This window comes from Macrobrachium nipponense, chromosome 21 (assembly GCF_015104395.2).
Source record: "Macrobrachium nipponense isolate FS-2020 chromosome 21, ASM1510439v2, whole genome shotgun sequence".
In the NCBI taxonomy this organism is placed as follows: Eukaryota; Metazoa; Arthropoda; class Malacostraca; order Decapoda; family Palaemonidae; genus Macrobrachium; species Macrobrachium nipponense.
In genome coordinates this window covers 48,691,871-48,708,861 of record NC_087212.1, presented here as the reverse complement: position 1 = coordinate 48,708,861, position 16,991 = coordinate 48,691,871, and positions in this window count along the sequence as shown.

Here is a 16,991-nt window from a genome sequence, read left to right as displayed (position 1 = left end):
CAAACCGTAGAGTTAACTACGGTATGCGCCTACCCCTCGGACAATTCAACTGTTACAAAGAATCATGTCGCGAGGGTAATATACGTAGTATATTTGTAGGTTCTGTACAACGACCTCCATCCTAAATTCTTTTCCCCTCGAGGAATGAGAATAAGGATTGGAGATCGACCGCCTTCGTTCTCTAGTCAAGAGAGTGAAGGAGAAGTCTTTCCAAGGAAAGCTTCAATGGTGAACAGAATACCGAAGACGATAGTTCAAGCAAACTGGAAGTTCCCGTCCGTTCTTCTCTATTCCAGGTTAATCGCCTACTGTGAGATACTCTTCTTTCAGCAGCAGTCTTCTTCCAAATGCTAGAAATTACAGGAATTCGAGCATAGCGAGGTTCCCGATTATCGTAACAATTATCGGGGATTCTCGCTCACTTTGGACCGTGGTTCTCGCCTAAGTGTTTTGGAGATCGTAAAAAACTCGAACACTCTGAGTTGCGCTAGAAATTCCGTAGAAATTCTAAGCACTCTGCGAAACCCCCACCGAATTCGTCAAACGATATCGGCTGGTGGTCCCTCCGATTCCCGTAGAAATCGCGAAAGGGGCAGGATCCCTCCTCAACGACCGGGGGCTTACGTCAGGTAGGACCCGAAGGCCCCGTCCCCCCGGTAGCGCAGCCCCTAACGTGGGATCTTACAGAGAAATCTCTGTAGGATCCCTCCCCTTTCCCTCGTAGCCGTAAGGAGAGAGGGAATGGGGGAGGAATGGATACTGGCTCGCCTTCCCAGCGGAACTAGCAGTTGGAGAAGAAAAGGAGCAGCCATCGCCTTACGGCGATGGCCTCTCAGAGCCTGGGAAAACGTATCGTCAGGAGAAAAACGTTTTCCCCGAGGAGGGTTACGAACTCATACTGTATGGTAAGGATCTGCCGCCACTGTGACGTCATCTGGTGGGCTGATCGACACCTGACAGGAGAGACCGATACCGTCCTCCGACTCATTCCAGTCCTCGTCGAGGTCGAAACCTCTCAGGAGGACCGAAGGGGTATTCAAATACGGTGTCCGAAGACACGTAGAAACGCCTCTGTCGCAGTAGGAGGTGAGTAGCTTGTTCGAGCCGGCCAGAACTGAGAGAGCCTTCTTGTCCGGAGACGAGAGACTACCTGGTTCAACACAGTCGGCAAGCTCCGATCGCGGCAGACCCACCGTCGATTTTGGGTTCCCTCTCGGGCCCCAAAAACGACTCGAGCCGAGACGTGGCGATGCTGGTGGGAGCGGCGATCCTTCCCCGAGGTCGTTGTGCTGACGATCAGCGCCATAACCTCGGCAAAGTTCCTCTGGATCTCGGAAGTCACAGCATCTTGCAGAGTGGGACCGTAAGCCCTTCGAACAAGAGCATATTCCGAGAACCTTCCTCCTAAGAAGGGGGAACAGCGACAGCCCTCTCGGTCTTCCCCATCCACTTGCGCATACGTCCTGGCCGTCCAAGAAAACCGTGCCTGGCACGTAGGGCGTCGTGGTGGGATCGTGAGGGGCGCACCCCTCACGATCACTCCTCAATACCTCGCTCCTCCCGGTGTAACCCGAGGAGGTTGAAGGTACGGGAGAGGGCAGACCTGACGCTCCCTCGTTGCTCGCTGGCAGAACCAGCAGGCTTGGAGGGCTGCAGGCGATCGTCAACCGTGGTGGCGATCGAGCTGCAGGCCTGGTCGAACCGTCTCGCTGTGGAGAACGGCTGGACTGAGCACAGAGCGGCCCCGATCTCGAGTGTCAGAAGAGCTGGTGCTGGTTGCCATACCCGATCGCTCTCTGTGAGAGCGACGGTCAGGCGACCTGCAGGCTCCACTGTCACAGTGAGACCGGTGCTTGTCCTCACGGCACGTCACGTCGCTGGTTCCAGCCGTGGCTGGCACCGGCGAACTGGGAGGACCTCTTCCCAGCCTCAGCCCGTGGCCCGGTCGTGGACCGTCACGTCCCCGGGTAGCCAGCTGTTCGCCGCGGAGTGATAGCTGGTCTGGTGAGAGTCGCGTGAGCGGCTGTCACCAGTCTTCCGCCCCGTGCCGTGAACCTGACGCTGAGCGGACTCAGAGGTCTGGTTCCTGGCTGCACGGTCGCTGGTAGGCGACCGTACACTCGGTACCTCCCGCGAACGAGAGGCCGAGACGGACCCTGATGCAGTGGCAGAACCACTGACACCAGGCGAGGAAGTACCGGTGTTAGCCGTACCCCTCTGGTCCCCGTAGTCTTCTTCCTTGCGGGAAGAAGAAGACGGGCCCCGCTCCCGAAGGAGCAGAGGACCAGCGGAAGGAACCCTCCCGTCCCACTGAGGTGAGACGGGTCCGAGAAGCTCCCGAGGGAGACTTCTTAGAGGGAGGAGGCAACCTTCTTCTTCCTCGGCTGTGAAGCCTTAGAAGTCGAAGGGGAAGAGGCGGCAGCCGACGACGATGAAGAAGATGAAGACGACGACGACGACACCTTCCTCCTCTTCTTCGTCAGCTTCCTCAGGACCAGACGTAAGATCTGCTATCCAGGGCGGAGCCGGGGGCTGCTGTAGCCGAAGCTACAGGGCCCGGACGCACCTGTACAGACAGACCAAAGTCTGGGGTAGTACCACCACGAACAGGGACGACATCAGCAGGTATGGGCATCTCAGGAACAGCAGGCACAGCCAGCACAGCATCGGTAGGACCGCCAGCGCAGCAACGGCAGGGACAGCCAGCGCAGCAACGGCAGGGACAGCCAGCGCAGCAACTGCATGGACAGTCAGCCCAGAATCGGCAGGTACGGCAGGCAGCACCGGCACAGGAAGTGAGCAGCAGCCAGCACATCCTGGTACCGGCGGCAGGTCCCAGGGGCGAAGCTCTAGGGCAGCGGAAAGTGTGGTCGCTGCAGCGCGGCAACCACGAGCGGCGGCGGCACGCCCCCTCTCGGTACGGCGAACGGCACTTCACAGCGGCTGTAGGCAAGACTGTTACCACGTGAGGTGATTACACCAGGTGAGGAGGGACGTCGTCACCTGGAGCGTGGTCACCACTCCATGGGTGACCGCAGTAGGCCCAGACATAGAACCGCAGCCCCTGGACACTAGCACAGCCCTGCAAATCGAAGGACGCCCATACCTCACCAAGGTCCACCCTCGTGGCAGTAGCACCTGCGGAAATAACAGTAGGAGCGATTAGTGGGGGGGGGAAGTCCCCTCGCGCGGGGGGGGTGAGCCCTCTCCGAACGAGTGGAAGACCCCGAATACAATTGTACATCGGGCACCGAGCGCCCTCCCCCGCGCTCGACGGATCGGGCGAGGAGAAGAACGCCGATAACCTCCCCCCCCCCCAAGGGGAAGGGCCATCTGTGGGAGCTGAGCGGGGGGGGTTCTCGTTCCCCCACCCCCGCACAGCACCCATGTACCCAACAATAATATAAGAGCCCGAGAGCATCGTGCCATCGGCCCGAATGCAAGGGCATAAGGATCAATTCCCTGACTGAGCGCGGAAACTTGAACCAAATAAATATTGTGCAATCAATAATAAAAAGAATAAAATGAAAAGAATCTTGCTTTACGATTCACTTCACAATGAATAAGGGCTCGGATCGAGCGCATTTGCGCCCTCGGTACCGAGCGCAAGGGTAAAAGGATCCATTCCTTACCTTTATGGATCAAGGTTTATGGAAACCTTGATCCATAATGAATTGATGCAATCAATATATATATGAAAATGAAAAAGAATACTGCGCTTGCGATTTCACTTCATACAAATAAAAAGGGGAAGGATCAATTCCCGGTAAATAGCGGAAACATTGATCCCAGTAAACAATGCAATCTCAATAAAATATGAAAATGAAAAAGAACTGCACTTGCGATTTCACTTCATTCAAATAAAAAGGGGAAAAGATCAATTTCCGGGTAAGCTCGGAAACTGATCCAAAATGAGTATTGCTACAATCAAAATAAATATATGAAAATGAAAAAGAATACTGTACTTGCGATTCCACTTCCATACAGAATAAGTTTCCGTGCCGAGCGCATTCGCTCGGCAACGAGCATACAGGTCAAAAAAATATAAATGAAAAGAGCACTTACTTACGATTTTCATCTACACATTTCAACCAAAATATACGCTCGGAGCGAGCGCTCATCCCGCCCTCGGCACCGAGCATACACAATACAGGATCATTTCTGGGAAAATGAATTCCCGCACTTACGCCCTTCAGTCCCGGCACTCGGGTAATCGGAGGGCGTGGTGAAACAAGATCCTTTAATTCACAATTGAATTCAATGGAAATAAATATGAAATGATTGTACTTACAATCAGTTTCACTAGATAAATAGAAAAGAAAAACACACCATGCGAAAGCAACGACGATAAAGCGGGCAGAGAGCGATGATACACATCCACAACGCCAGCAGGCCGAAAGCAAAAGTGATTTGTTTACCTACCAGTCCGCGCGCGCGCGCGCCTGTCGGACAAGCAGTTAACTACCGAACCCCTTGTTCGAAAGCTTACGACCTATCCAGCTGCCGCTAGTACCTTCCTATTGTAAAAGGACCGAAGGTTTGTATGCCGTGTCGGAACAACTTAGACTTGTCAAGGCTAAACTCTTTCTTTCATTCGTTGCGACAAGTTCAAAATGCTTACCATCTCGCAGGTAAGGACCTTACTTCCTCGTGGAGCCGTCACATGCTCCATCAATCTTACAGATGCATACTATCATATCCCTATAGCCAGGCACTTTCGCCATTCCTAGCTTCAAACTAGGAAATCAGACATTCTCATTCAAGTGATGCCCTTCGGTCTGAATGTAGCCCCCAGGGTATTCACGAAAATAGCAGAATTGGTGGTTCAACAATTGAGAACTCAGGGGATAATGTAGCAGCATACCTTGACGATTGGTTGATCTGGGCACCAACAGTCGAGGAATGTATCAAAGCCACGAAAAAGGTAGTTCAATTTCTGGAACATCTGGGGTTCCAGATAAACAAGACGAAATCCAGACTTACTCCAGAGTCTCGTTTTCAGTTGGCTAGGAATCCAATGGGATTTGTCTTCCCCACAATCTGTCAATTCCGGTGGTCAACGGAAAGAAATAGCCAGTCTTGTGAAACAATTTCTCAAATGCAAACAAACATCAGGAGAAACCAGGAAAGAATCCTAGGTTCTCTTCAGTTTGCCTCAGTGACAGACATCCTCCCTGAAAGCAAGGCTGAAAGATATAAACCGAGTTTGGCGATCAAGAGCAAACGCCAAATCTCGAGACAATTGTCAGTAATTCCACAGATCCTTCGCAATCAGCTCCGTCCATGGACAAAAGTAAACAACCTGGCCAAACTAGTACCCCTTCAATATCCCCTTCCAGTGTTAACCATTCACACGGATGCTCCCTGTCCGGGTGGGTGGGGGGATATTCTCAATTCAAGCAAGTTCAGGGGACTTGGTCAGTTCAGTTCCGCCAGCTCCACATAAACGTCTTGGAAGCAATGGCAGTATTTCTTACCCTGAAGAGACTTCTTCCCCCGAAAAAGTCTCATCCAAGACTAGTTTTGGACAGTGCAGTGGTAGTTCATTGCATCAACAGAGGAGGGTCCAAATCCAAACATGTGAACCATGTCATGATAGCCATCTTTGCACTAGCAGACAAACACAAATGGCATCTGTCCGCCACTCACTTGGCGGGGGTAAGAAATGTGATAGCAGACGCTTTGTCCCGGTCGGTCCCTCTGGAATCAGAATGGTCCCTGGACGACAGGTCATTCCAGTGGATATGCCGGAGAGTCCCAGGTCTCCAAGTGGATCTCTTCGCTTCACAAGCAAACCACAAGCTCCCTTGCTATGTGGCCCCCAACCTGGACCCTCTGGCTTATGCCACGGACGCCCTGTCGTTAGATTGGAATCAGTGGAGAAAAATTTATGTCTTTCCTCCAGTGAATCTTCTTTTGAAAGTCTTGAGCAAGCTGAGGACTTTCAAGGGACTAGTAGCTCTGATTGCTCCAGACTGGCCCAAGAGCAACTGGTATCCTCTGCTTCTGGAATTGGGTCTCCGACCTCAACGGATTCCCAATCCCAAGCTGTCCCAATCAGTACAAATGAGACTGTGTTCGCTTCCTCAGGAATTCTTCAGACCCTAACTTTATGGACTTCATGAAGTTTGTGCTAACAAAGATGCTAACATTGATCCACAAAACATCCTCTTCCTAGAATCAGATAAGAGAGAGTCAACTATTAGACAATATGACTCAGCTGTTAAAAAATTAGCATCCTTCCTGAAAGAATCAAACACTACAACCTGACAGTTAACTTAGCTATAATCCTTTTTCAGATCCTTGTTTGAAAAAGGTTTAGCAGCTAGCACTATTACTACTCATAAATCGGCTTTGAAGAAGATCTTCCAGTTGGGTTTCCAGATAGACCTAACAGAATCTTACTTTACGTCTATTCCTAAAGCCTGTGCTAGACTTAGACCTTCTCAAAGGCCTACTGCAGTCTCATGGTTCTTAAATGATGTCCTCAAACTAGCCTCAGATACTGATAACTCGTCTTGTACATTCATAATGCTTCTTAGAAAGACGTTATTCTTATTAAGCCTAGCTTCAGGAGCTAGAATTTCAGAACTGTCGGCTCTATCCAGAGATGCGGGTCATGTGGAATTCCTCCCCTCAGGAGAAGTTCTGCTTGCTCCGGATCGTAGTTTTTTTGGCTAAAAATGAGGATCCTCTTGCAAGGTGGGCTCCTTGGAAAGTCATCCCACTTCCGCAAGATCCTTCTCTCTGCCCAGTATCAACTTTAAGAGCCTTTCTATCTCGCACATCCTCAAGATCCTCAGGTTCTCTCTTCATGAGAGAAAAAGGTGGTACTTTATCAGTAAAAGGAATTAGACAACAGATCCTTTACTTCATTAAACAAGCCAATCCTGATTCATTTCCAAAAGCACATGACATCAGAGGAGTAGCCACCTCAATTAACTATTTTCAACATATGAACTTCGAGGATCTTAAAAAGTATACTGGATGGAAATCGCCGACAGTCTTTAAACGTCACTACCTAAAGTCCTTGGAATCTTTAAAATTTTTTGCAGTAGCAGCGGGAAACATTGTTTCTCCTGATACTGTATAGTAGTCATAGTATAGATCCAGGTCTCCCTTTCTACCTACCTCGTCCAACATGCCTCACCCTATCGCCATGCTATTCGGATACTCTAGCCTTAGCCGCTGAGATCATATTGGTGGATTGTCCCTTATTTTTTTGCTAGGGACATCCACACAATGTACTTATAATGTACTTCAGTGTACCTACCCTTATTTTTATGCTAGGGTAGGACACAATGTTTGTATATTATGTAATACCTTACTTAAGTGAATCTATTTTGTTAATTTGCATTGCATTATTGTATATTACTATGTTTAATATAAGTTAATTTTAAGTACTTTATATTATTGGCTTTCTCTTTTTTATGTCATTGTTTAGCATAAGTTAGCTTTAAGTACTTACTTTGTATTCTGTAATATACCTGATTCACTTATATTATATCCCTCTTTTTTTACAACTGATTTTCATTTGTCCTTTTTCCCATCTTGTCTGTTTCTCTGGTACTCTTTCATAGGCCGACACGAGCTGAGCCCAGAAAAGGGATTTTGATGTAGGAAAAATCTATTTCTGGGTGATTGGCTCGTGTCGCCCTATGAAACCCACCCCCCTGTCTTTGTTTGCCCTCCCTGCAGGACAAGATGTTCATAGATTAAGGAGACCGCTAGGGGCGCTGCTGTCCGTGGCGTCCCTAGTAGTAGTAGTAGCGGCCGCATCACCGTTAGTATCAGCTCTCTAGTGGGATTTTGATTGGAAGGTCTAAATGGTGAATGACTCGTGGTAGTGATCCCACTCGCCCCTATTCTCATACCGACACTTCTTTTATAGAGTGAGCGAGTCAGTTTTACTGACATTTTCTTAATTTTGTTTTTCTCTGGTAATTTTAGATTCATTTTGCCTAGAAAGAATGATATTAAGGATACTTTCATAGGGCGACACGAGCCAATCACCCAGAAATAGATTTTTCCTACGTCAAAATCCCTTTTATGGGAAGGTGGGATTCAGTGGACCACTAGTATTTCTAAATGGGTTACATTTATTACAATACCAGTAAACACTCGAAGTGTCTGTTGTACCTTACCTTGTAAGAGAGCTACAGCAGACTGTTACTGCCTCTGGTCGGTGCTCTTCTTACTATTGAAGAGGAATTGGAATTTGACCAAAGTTAGCCTCTACAGGAGTGGAATCCTTCCGTAGTTCAAGCGAGTCAAGCTGACTGACGGAGGATAGTAATAACAAAGATTCCCTTGCCCTGGGCTAAGACCAGCAATTCAATCATACAAAACATTTGTCACCAACACCAGATTTAAAAGCATATATACCCAACCATTATAAAATCTGACCTAACACTGGTGAGTATCCCAGGTACTCAGTACCCCCAGCTTCCCTTGAACTCGACAACCTATTTCAAGGTGAAAAAGTTAGCATAGAGGTGACGACCCCTGTGCCGTTTCTTTCTCCCACACCATGCCAGAAACCGCCACCGGACCTAACGTTCTACAATTCTCGAAAACCGTTTCTATCTCTTTGAGATAATGGCTCGCAAAAACCGAATTCGATCTCCTGAACGTACTCTGAAAGAATCGAAGCTAAAGATAAATTCTTTCTAAATGCTAAAGAAGTTGCCACTGCTCTAATCTCGTGAGCTTTAACTCTCAGAACGGAAAGATTGTCGTTCTCGGACTGCGAGTGAGCTTCCCTGATAAGCTCTCTAAGAAAGAACGATATAGCATTCTTAGAAAGAGGACGAGAGGGATTTTGAACCGAGTTCCAGAGCTTAGAAGATTGGCCTCTAACCTCCTTAGTGGCAAGAAGATACTGCTTAATTGCCCTGACTGGGACATAGGAAGCCTTTCTTCCTCCTCATGTCCAACCAAATCAGATAAGTTCCTAACCACAAAACTCCACGACCAAGGACTAGACGGATTCTCGTTTTTGGCTAGAAAGGTCAAAGATACGAAAAACCACAGCATTGCCTTGGAGAGAAACCGACTTTTGTCTAAAGCATGCAATTCGCTGACACGCTTTGCAGAAGCTAGTGCAATAAGAAAAAAGAGTCTTTTTAGTCAAGTTCCTGAGTGAAGCCGACTTCAAAGGCTCAAACGGTGGCTCCATGAGGAACTTAAGCACCCCACATCTAAGTTCCCAAGCCACTGAATCCTGAGGGAGCTTAGTGGTTTCGAAAGACCTAATGAGGTCCGACAGATCTGAATTGGAGGAAATATCCAAACCCCGATGTCGAAAACCGAAGAAAGCATGGCTCTATATCCTCTGATCGTAGAAGGAGCCAGTTTCTTAGACTCCTAAGAAATAGAAGAAAATCTGCTATCTCCGTTAAAGAGGTCGCAGAAGTAGAGACTTTAGCACCTCTACACTACTCTCTGAAGATTCTCCACTTCCCTTGATAGAGTTTGTTAGAAGACTCTCTCCTACAATGAGCGATAGCTTCTGCAGCTCTTCTTGAAAACCCTTTCATTCTGACAAGATTCCGGACAGTCTGAACCCTGTCAGAGCTAGAGCGGACAGGTTTTGGTGGATCCTTTTGAAGTGAGGTTTTAAGAAGCCACTTCTCTGGAGGAAGAAGCCTGGGAAGTCTACTAACAACTGGAGAGGTCCGGGAACCACTCTTTCCTGGGCAAAAGGGAGCGATAACGTCAGTGTTACATTGCTGTGCGACATGAACTTGTCAGCACCTTTCTTATTAGACCGAACGGAGGGAATGCATAAGCTTCCAGACCCGACCAATCCAACAGCATTGCGTCCACCGACCAAGCTAGAGGATCTGGAACTGGAGAACAAAAGAGAGGAAGATGGTTGTTCCTTTAAGTCACGAACAGGTCTATGGACGGTCGTCCCCAAAGGCGCCAAAGTTTCTGACAAATTTTGTCGTCCAAAGTCCACTCCAGAGGTAACACTTGCTGTTGACAGCTTAGCTCGTCCGCCAGGACGTTTCACTCTTTCCCGAAACAAATCTCGGGACTAGCTGAACATTCGCTTCGTTTGTGCACAGGAGGAGATCCTTGGCCATTTCGTACAGAGAGAAAGACTGATCCCCCCCTGTTTCCGCACGTACGAGAGAGCCGTGAAGTTGTCGGAATGTACTGCACTACCTGACCTTCTACTAAGTTCCGAAACTGTCTGAGCCCCAGGAAAATTGCTAAAAGTTCCTTTACATTTATGTGGAACTTCTCCTTCTCCGACCAAGCTCCTGAAGCACGTTGATTTCCCAGCAGGGCTCCCCAACTGTGTCCGATGCGTCGGAAAAGAAACTGTAGGTTCAGGAGGATGGGTCCGTAAATCTAACCCTTCTTCCAATCTTGCCCGAGACAGCCACCACCTTAGGTCCTCTTTTATTTGGTCTGTGACAGGAAAGGTAATCGAGTCCGGTTGCGTCTTCCTGCACCAAGAGGCTCTCAGAAAAAACTGCAGCGGTCTCATGTGCAGTCTTCCCAACGTCACAAATTTCTCCACTGACATCAATTTGCCCAGGAGCCTCATCCACTGATTGGCAGAACTTACCTTTTGTCCAGAACTCCTGAACTGTCTCCAGACAGCCTTGGACCCTCTTCGGGGACAGAAAAGCCCAAAAAACTTGAGCATTCAGAGTCATCCCCAAATAAAGGATGCTCTGAGATGGAACCAACTGGGACTTCTGTTTGTTGACCAGAATTCCTACTTTCTGGCAAGATCCAGAGTTGTTCCAAGGTCCTTCATGCACCGACTCACTGATTCCAACCGGAGAAGCCAATCGTCCAGATAGAGGGAGATTCTTATTCCTAATATGTGCAGCCAGCTTCCTATCGGGGATAGAACCTGGTGAAAACTTGAGGAGCGGTCGCCAGTTGTCCGAAGCAAAGCGCCCGAAACTGAAACACCTTGCTTCGAACATGAACCTCAGGTACTTCCAAGATTCGCGATGAATCGGATGTGAAAATAAGCGTCTTGCATGTCCAGAGAAACCATCCAATCCCCCTGTCTGATGGACTCCAGAACCGACCGAGTGGTCTCCATATGAAATTTTGTTTTCTGGACATGCAAGTTCAGGGCGCTCACATCCAAAACTGGCCTCCAGCCCCCTGATGACTTGGGAACTACAAAAAGGCGATTGTAAAAGCCTGGAGGAAATTCCCCTTCTATCTGTTCTATAGCTTCTTTGAGAATGAGCGCTTCCACTTCCGTGGCTAGCGCCAGAATTTGTCTGAGCCCGGAGAGTATGCCTGGAATGGAATTGGCACAGGTGAGAGCGAGGGAGGTGAAATGAGAGGAATACGGTAAGCCAAACTTGAGTACTTGCACTACCCAGGCTTCTGCTCCTCTGTTTTCCCATTCCTCCCAAAACAGAGCCAGCCTGCCTCCCACTGGTGCATGAAGAACCGAGCTTTCATTTGGAAGGTTTGTTAACCTTGGCCGACCGGTCTTTGACTGAGGTCGCAAATTCGACTTCGGCCAAAAGAAGCGCTTGGGTTTTCCTCCCTTGAACAAAAGGCGCTTGGGCCAGAGGGGAAACAGAAGGAACAGTCTCCAAAGGAGCTTCAAGTCTCTTAGTAGACTGTGCCAGCAAATCCGAAGTAGATTTCTTATCTAGTGCCGACAAAATTGACAGCACTACATCGTCTGGAAAGAGGTTATCTTTCACAAAAGGAGCAAACAAGAGAGCAGACTTCTGTTGGGAAGTAACCCCTTTAGAAGCAAAGGAGCACCAAAGTTGCCTTTTCTTAAGGGTACCAAAGGCGATGAGCGAAGCTAACTCATCACATCCATTCCTAATGGATTTGTCCGCACAGGACAGAACACCAATCCAATCCTCCGCTAAATCCTGTGAAAGAGAAGGACAGTCTTCGATCTTGGCCGCTAAAGCGCCAATAGTCCAATCAAGGAAGCTAAATACTTCCAAAAGTTTAAATTGGTTCTTTACAACGTGGTCCAACTCAGGCGCTGTAAAGAAAACTTTCGCTGCGGCGAAAGCAGATCTTCTAGAGGAGTCGATTAAACTGGAGAAGTCTCCCTGGGAGGAGGCAGAAACTCCCAGAGAAGGAGCTTCCCCAGTTACATAAAAATGATATTGTTATGATACAATAAAGTTTCATACATACTTACCTGGCAGATATATACATAGCTATCGACTCCGTCGTCCCCGACAGAAATTCAAATTCGCGGCACTCGCTACAGGTAGGTCAGGTGATCTACCGCCCTGCTCTGGGTGGCAGGACTAGGAAACCATTCCCGTTTTTCTAATCAGATTCTCTCTTCCACCTGTCTCCTGCGGGGAGGCTGGGTGGGTCTTCAATTGTATATATCTGCCAGGTAAGTATGTATGAAACTTTATGTATCATAACAATATCATTTCATACATTCAACTTACCTGTCAGATATACATAGCTGATTGACACCCTTTGGTGGAGGGCAAGAGACAGCTACTACTGACTAGACAGGTGAAACAACACATGTAGGTATTTATAGACCTTGGTTCCTACCTTATCAGGTGGAAGACTTCGTGACTGCTGTCTAGGAGTTTGCTTCACCTCAAGAGCCTTAGTGAGATAGTGATCTGTGGCCAAGAGTTCTTGTGGATCTGTCGATGGGGTATCATCCACTTACACGACAGAGCCTAACTGGCATTTGTCAATGGGAGCACATCCGCTTATATGACAACACGCCTTTATTTAAGGAGCACACAACCGATCCCGATCACCGAACCTAACACACCCGTGTTAGTTCTAAGATTGCCAAGAGCTATCCCCAAACTCTTAGCAAACAACCACAAACTCAATAACCACACATACAATAGTACAAAAAAAAAAAAAAAAAAAAAAATTTGTACCCCTCTAAAAGTCAGCTGTCACTCGATCTCCTATGAAGAGAAGTGAAGGTCGCCTGTGCGACACCTGACACTTCCATGCACAGGAAACTCAAGACACATCCAACAAGAGGGTTACATACATTATTAAGGATCGGTGCTAGCTCCCTTACCCAGAACCGTCTGTGCTGACACAAACGGACCTAGAGAAAAAACATTTCTCATACGTAACTCGCACATCTTTTAAATAATGAGATGCAAACACGAGTTGCATCTCCAATAAGTTGCATCCAAAATGTTTTTAAGTGACATATTTCTTTGGAACGCAATAGAGGTTGCGATTGCCCTAACTTCGTGGGGCTCTCACTCTTAAAAGATTAAAAGAATCATCTGGACAAATTCTTATGAGCTTCCGTAATAAACACTTCTAACAAAGAAGGCAAAGGCGTTCTGGACATTGCTCTCTTGGGGTCTTTTACTGAGCACCAAAGACCTTTTTGCGAACCCCCCAACTGCTTCTTCCTGTCCAGATAGAATTTAAGAGCTCTAACTGGGCAAAGGGATCTTTCTGCCTCTCTGCCCACCAAACTAGTAAGTCCTTTAACCTCGAAGCTCCTGGGCAGGGATTCGAAGGGTTTTCATTTTTGGCAAGAAAGAGAGACTGGAAAGAAACAAAATTGCAGTCTCCTTTGAAGCCGACTCGTGATTCAAAGGGCGTGCAACTCGCCGACTCTTTTTGCCGTTGCAAGAGACATCATGAACAAACACTTTCTAGTGATATTACGAAATGAAGCAGTGTGTGGTGGTTCGAATTCTCGGAGGATAGAAATTTTAAGAACCACATCTAAGTTCCAGCTTGGAACCTTAGGTTCCACTGACTTTGATGTTTCGAATGAACGAATGAGGTCGTGCAAATCCTTATCATTCGTTAGATCTAATCCCTTTGTTTCTAAAGACTGCTGAAAGCATACTCCTGTACCCCTTAATAGTCGGTACAGAGAGATGCGACTTTTCTCTAAGAAACAGAAGGAAATCCGCAATTTCGGTCACAGAGGTACTGGAAGAGGACAGCTTCTTCGACCTGCACCAGCTTCTGAAAACCTCCCACTTCGATGGTACACTCGCCTAGTAGATGATCTGCGGCTCTAGCAATTGCGCTTGCTGCCTGGCGAGAAAACCCTCTCGCTCTGACTAGTCTTTCGATAGTCGAAAGGCATCCAGAGCAAGAGCGGGTAGGTTTTGATGGTACCTCTCGAACGTGGGGTTGTTTGAGCAGATCTATTCTGTTTGGAAGAGATCTGGGGAAGTCCACTGTCCACTCCATCACCTCTGTGAACCAAATCTGAGATGGCCAATACGGAGCAATCAGAGTCATTTTGGTTCCTTCGGATGCCACGAATTTTCTGACTACTTGTATCTTGAACGGGGGAAAAGCGTAAACATCTAGCCCTGACCAGTCCAGGAGAAAGGCGTCTGTTGCATAAGCCCTGGGATCTTCCACTAGGGCACAAATGTGTCTATCCTTTTGGAGAGGAATGTGGCGAAAAGATCTATTTGAGGCTTTCCCCCAAAGATACCAAAGGCTCTGACAGACTTCTGAGTGGAGTGTCCATTCTGTGGGAAGGACCTGGAACTCCTGCTCAGTCTGTCCGCTCTCACATTTCTCTCCCCTTGGACAAACCTCGTTATTAAGAACTACCTTCCTTTGGTTCGCCCCAAATCAACAGATCTCTTGCCAGCTCGTACAGAGCGAAAGAGTGAGTCCCTCCTTGTTTCTTGACATAAGCCAGAGCGGTCGTATTGTCTGAGTTTATCTGTACGACCTTGCCTCTGACTATGTGTTGGAAGCTCTTTAGCACAAGGTGAATTGCTAAAAGCTCCTTGCAATTTATGTGCCATGACACCTGTTCTGCCGACCAGGTGCCTGACACTTCTTTGGATCCAATGTTGCACCCCAGCCCGACTCCGACGCGTCTGAGAACAATGTCAGGCTGGGTTCCTTACTTGCAGGGATACTCTTTGTTTTCTTTTAAGGAATCAACCACCACTTTAAATGATTTTTTATTTCCTCCGAGATTGGAAACGTGTCCGAGAGCTGTCCTGTCTTCCAACTCCAACTTCTTCTCAGGAAGAACTTAAGCGGACGAAGATGTAGTCTTCCTAGGGGAAAAGAACTGTTCGAGCGAGGAAAGGGTCCCCAGAAGGCTCAGCAATTCCCTCGCTGAAGTGCGCTCTTTCCCTAAGAAGTTCGATACCGTGGCACAGCCTTTCCTTATTCTCTCTTGAGAGGGAAAAACTCAAAAACCCCGAGAATCCATCTGAATCCCCAGATAAACCACGTTCTGGCTGGGGATCATCTGAGACTTCTCGAGGTTTCACGATCAATCCCAATGATTTTGTCAATTCCAGTGTTGTTGACAGATCCTCCAAACCACGCTTTTGAGACCTGGCTCTGATGAGCCAGTTGTCCAGGTACAGGGAGACGTTTATCCCTTTCAATGTAAGTGTCTTGAAACATTTTTCATCACGTCCGTAAAGACTTGAGGAGCCGTGGAAAGGCCGAAACACAGGCCCTGAACTGATAGATTCTTCCCTCGAACATAAATCGAAGGTACTTCCTCGACGAATGGTGGATCGGGATGTGGAATTATGCGTCCTGAAGGTCTAGGGACGCCATCCAATCTCCTTGACGCAGTGCTGCAAGGACTGAAGCAGACGTTTCCATGCTGAATTTCTGTGTTTTACGAATTTTGTACAGCGCACTTACATCCAGTACCGGTCTCCATCCCCCCGAGGCTTTTACTACAAGAAACAAGCGATTGTAAAAACCCCGGGGAGCTGCGATCCAGCACCAGCTCTATTGCTCTTTTGTCCCACATCTGTTCCACCATCTGACGAAGAGTATCCATCAGAACAGGGTCCTTGTATCTGGCGGACAGTTTCCCTCGGTGATGTTGTCAAGGAGGACTGTCCTTTAATGGGATGTAATAACCCTTCTTGATGATTGACATCGTCCAAGGATTCGATCCTATGTCTTCCCAGGCTTTCGCAAAGAAATGTAACCTGGCTCCTACAGGTGTTTTGGAGGATAGATTTCTCACTTTCCCTTCTTAAAGGGACGGAAGGAAGACCTGCCCCTTTTCGGCGGTTGACTTCCTTCTGGCGATAGATCTAGCTGGAAGGCCTCCTCGAAAGGGCTGCTGCTGAGCTGGACGAGCCACTTTCTTTTCCTCACTGCCACAGGTCTATTTTCCTTGAGGATTGTCTAAGGAGATCCTGGTGGCCTTTTCAGTCAGTGAATGGGCAATATACCTTCACCAACTGCAAGGGAAAATGATGTTCTGAGAGAGGCGCAAACAATAAGGCGGACCTTTGCGAAGGAGAGACGGCCTTCGTGAGGAAAGCACTGTGAACCGCCCTCTTCTTTAAACTCCTGCACCAAAGAGGGAGCATACTTCAGCCGATCCATCCTGAACAGCCTTATCAATGCATGTGAGGATGCTATTTAGGGTTTTCTGGGTCCAGTTGTTCCTTTTCATGAGACTTCTTGGCAAGAACCCCAGGGACCAATCTAGGAAGTTAAAAACTTCTAAAACTGTGAAAAAGTCCCCTTGAGGAGGTGGTCCGTTCCGAAAGACCCATGTTACTTTTGCTGAATTCAAAGGCGTGTCTTCTCGATGAGTCTACTAAAACTCGAGAAGTCTGACTCAGCCGAAACGGACAGAGACAATCCCATATTCTCTCCCGTTTTCGTACCAAATGCCTCTCCTCCCTGTAAGTTTAGCAGGAGGCATACAAAAGACTGTCCTTCCTAACTCCTTCTTCTTCTTGAACCAGGAGTCAAGAGATTGTAGCGCCCTCCTCATAGATATAGCAGGCTTCATTTTAGGAAAGAGGTAGACTTGTGTGTTTTCGTGCTCGAAAACAGAGAGCGTGGAGAAGGAGGAGCGGCTGGCGTTAAAGAATCTCCATATTCTTCCAAAAGAAGGGACAAAAGAACTTTGTAATTAGAAAATCCTTCCTTCATTCATCCTCCGAGGCATCTTCTGGGTTCATAGGCTTGGAAGGAGAAGGCTCCCTTCTTTCCTCTGTTTCTTCCCCTTACTCTCTTCCTTTCCGAAGAAGCACTTC